Source organism: Delphinapterus leucas, chromosome 13 (assembly GCF_059928025.1).
Source record: "Delphinapterus leucas isolate spDelLeu-1000000601 "Yukka" chromosome 13, BTC_Dleu_Yukka2, whole genome shotgun sequence".
NCBI lineage: Eukaryota > Metazoa > Chordata > Mammalia > Artiodactyla > Monodontidae > Delphinapterus > Delphinapterus leucas.
Window position 1 is genome coordinate 66,381,679 of NC_143141.1, and position 4,052 is coordinate 66,385,730.

The 4,052-nt window shown below is 35.7% G+C and overlaps 1 pseudogene; it reads left to right on the forward strand.

Moving 5' to 3' along the window:
* Positions 1-1,273: 1,273 nt before the first annotated feature.
* LOC149747778 (S-adenosylmethionine decarboxylase proenzyme pseudogene) lies at positions 1,274-3,326 on the forward strand (annotated as a pseudogene).
* Positions 3,327-4,052: the final 726 nt, after the last annotated feature.

The following is a 4,052-nucleotide window of genomic DNA, read 5'->3' on the forward strand; positions in this document are numbered from 1 at the left end:
AGGATGAGGAAAGACATTTATAATGGGATGGAAATTGAGTGGTTACATGAGGATAAAAAAGAACTGGAAATATTTTTTAAAGTACAATAAAAGCTTTGAATATCTCAATTCAGTAGGTACTTCTTAGACTGTAATTTTTACATATAGATCTGAAAAGATTATTAAACACATAGATGAAAGAAATCTTCCTTTCTAGTTGGTTTACTATCTGACAATGGGGACACTGCTTGGGTGGCTTAATTTGATTCATAAAATGGAATAAAATAAAGTCTGATTACTTTGATATTTAATGAAATATCAGTTTAGTTATTTGATCATTACTAATCTTTTTACTTTTCAGCTTCTTTAAATAATTGTTCAAGCAGGTAATGAGATTTTTAATCTGTCCTATCATAGAGCAGCTACACAACCTTTTTTAACCTGTTTGCATGGGCAAATTTGATTTTACATATATATAATATATACACACACACATACTCTACTATATTTAAGGTGATATATATTATTATATTAATTAATTAATATATTAAGGTTTTATATATATTGTTTTGAACATAGTAGGAGTTTAATAATTTAGTTGTTGAAACAAGAAATCAAGAGATGAAAATTTAAACTCTGATTTAACATGAATGCAAGTAGCATTTTTGGAGTAGATCATTGTCACCATCACTTCACTATCGTTCTTGGGGAAAGGCTATATTTCATGTTAGCAACAATTCAACCAAAGAATTTTTCATGAGGCTTGAACATTGGAAATTTATCTATGTTAAATGCTATGAGGTTCTACTTTAAATGAGTTCTGAATGTAAAAGTTTTAGCCTTTAGCATTTTTGTAACTTTGATGATCTTGCATATATTTTTAAGTTAGGATTTGCTGATTCTTTTTGTTGATGTAAGTATGACACCCTCAGGTAGTAAAAGTGTACATAGTTCATTTTAACACGGTTTGAAGATATGTGTATATTTTGTTCTCCGATAAGAAAGATTTGAAGGAACATCAAGATCTTTATTATATACCTAATTTTACATGAGGTTTATGAAACACTGTTTTTTTTTTCCACTTTAACGTTTTGAATATGTTCTAGATTTCATCACCAGCAATACATATGGAGAGGACAAATAGGTAAAATAAACAAATCCCTAATTAGTTTCTCTTATGCAAATATTTTCTGGACACCTATTTTCCATGAAGTATTATGCCTGACATTTTAGTGAGCACCTAGAATACTAAGATGTTATTTGTTCCCAGTGGAAGAAATACAGCTAAAGAATAAATAGTGATATAGTGATAGGGTGATAGGGCAAAAGATAACTGCTCTGGGAGAGGAACAATTCAGTGCTATGGAAATTCACAAGAGTAAGCAGTTATAGTTTTATTAGGTGGAGGATAGATCAAAAGGGTTTTATAAAGAGTGTGACATTTGAGAATGACCTTGAAAATGAATAGGATTTCACAAAACAAACAATAGGCAAGAGACTCCTAGGGGCTGAGAATAGCGTGATAAAGGAAGAGACAGAAAAGTCAGGGCTGTGTTCAGGAATGTGTATAACAGGCAACCTATACAAATTCGGGGGTGGGGTGGGGACAGAGGAAGATTAAGCTTAAGATGTAGGCACTGTGGATGGGCCTTAATCTATGTGTCTGCACTTAATTCTTGTCAATTAAAAGCAATAAGATGTTGTTTGTTTTAGTAGTGGATTGTTATAATCAGAGCTGTGACTTTGCAAAAGTGTTTTCCCTGGTTTGTTTGAGATACATTAAGGGCACCTTTGGAAAGGAGAGTTTGGTGGAGAGCTCACAGTTACAGAGGGTATTTGAGGAACTAGGATGGCTTCAATGTTAGTAGCATTTAACTTTGTGAATTTACCGTTTGGTGTCTGGACCTTTGCCTTGTAATCATACAAAAAAGAGATGATTCAGTGTGTCAGAGTTGATCTCTTAAATATGCAGATAGGATTTTTTTAAAATTTATTCATTTATTTTATTTTTTTGGCTGCGTTGGGTCTTCATTGCTGCACATTTTTTCCAAGGGACCGAGAAGCTGCTGGAGGTTTGGTTCTCCAGGCAGCAACCTGGCGCAAACCAAGGATCTGGCGATCTTGGCACCATCCCAAGATCCGAGTGGGACATACTTTTGAAGGATGTGCAATGCTCAATCATAAGTGTGACAAAAACTGACAAGCAGGAAGCGTATGTACTCAGTGAGAGTAGAATATCTGTCTCCAAGAGACGTTTCATGTTGAAGACATGTGGTACCACCCACTTCTGAAAGCACTGATTCCCCTGTTGAAACTTGCTAGGGATTACAGTGGGTTTGACTCAATTCAAAACTTCTTTTATTCTGGTAAGAATTTCATGAAGCATTCTCACCAAGGGTACCCACACCGGAATTTCCAGGAAGAAATAGAGTTTCTTAATGCAATTTTCCCAAATGGGACAGCATGTTGTATGGGACGCCTGATTTCCCAGAGAGTCGGGTAATGAATCAGCCAGATCAAACCCTGGAAATTCTGATGAGTGAGCTTGACCCAGCAGTTATGGACCAGTTCTACATGAAAGATGGTGTTACTGCAAAGGATGTCACTCGTGAGAGTGGAATTCATGACCTGATACCAAGTTCTGTCATTGATGCCACACTGTTCAATCCTTGTGGGTATTCAATGAATGGAATGAAATCCGATGGAACTTATTGGACTATTCACATCACTCCAGAACCATAATTTTCTTATGTTAGCTTTGAAACAAACTTAAGTCAGACCTCCTATGATGACCTGATCAGGAAAGTTGTGGAAGTCTTCAAGCCAGGAAAATTTGCGACCACCCTGTTTGTAAATCAGAGTTCTAAATGTCACACAGTGCTTTCTTTGCCCCAGAAAATTGAAGGTTTTAAACGTCTTGATTGCCAGAGTGCTATGTTGAATGATTACAATTTTGTTTTTACCAGTTTTGCTGAGAAGCAGCAACAACAGCAGAGTTGATTAAGAAAAATGAAGAAAAAACACAAAAAGAGAACACACATAGAAGAAGGTGGTGGCTGCTTTTTAGATATTGATACCAAGGGCCATGCTTTCCATAACCACCACCTTGTAGTTGCAGAAAACCCTAGATGTAATTATAGTGTAATCATTTTGAATTTTATGCATTATTATATCAAGGAGTTAGATATCTTGCATGAATGCTGTCTTCTGTGTTTAGGTATCCTATGACACTCTTGCTGTGAAATTGAAGTGCATGTAGAAAAAACCTTTTACTATATGAAACTTTATAACACTTGTGAAAACAGTTCAATTTGGTTTATGCACAGTATAATATTTCTCCAGGTATCGTCCAAAATTCCCCACAGACAAGGCTTTCGTCCTCATTAGGTGTTGGCCTTAGCCTAACCATCTGGGACTGTTATATTTAATTGCTACCAGGATTTTACATCCAGTTACCTCCACTTTCTAGAACATATTCTGTACTAATGTTATTGAAGCCAATTTCTACTTCATACAAATGTTTTTGCAGCACCAATCAAAGTTCTTCTTCCACGAGTCGAGTCCTCTAAGAAAATGACTGCAGTTATCCATTTTGTGTATTATTATCTCACTGCTTCCTATATTTGTATGACTTTAATTGATTCGTTCCTCACCATGGTGTCTCCCCTCCCAACCATACCCCTTCCTTAAAGCAATACACTTTTACACTGTGGGTTTATACTAATCTTATACCCCAGAGGGGGAATGGGGGGATGGACCCTGGGATTAATTTTCTTTTAAGGTCAAGGGAATTTGGCATTTTTCATTACCATGATCTCTTTTGGAATAAGCTGGTGTTGCTTAGCAAAGAAGGTTGATACTAGGGAATATTGGCAGAAATGTATGGAAACCGTATGCCATTCTGTGCCCCCCATTAAATGAGATTAGCTTCTCATGAGTACCATGCCTTTATTAACTTGCTAAGTAGTAGTATAAAAGAATTATCACTAAATTTGTTAGCAAGGAGATTTAAGATGAAGGTTATATTGGATTCAACAAGTCAAGTCACCTCAGATGATTCACCTTAACTTTTA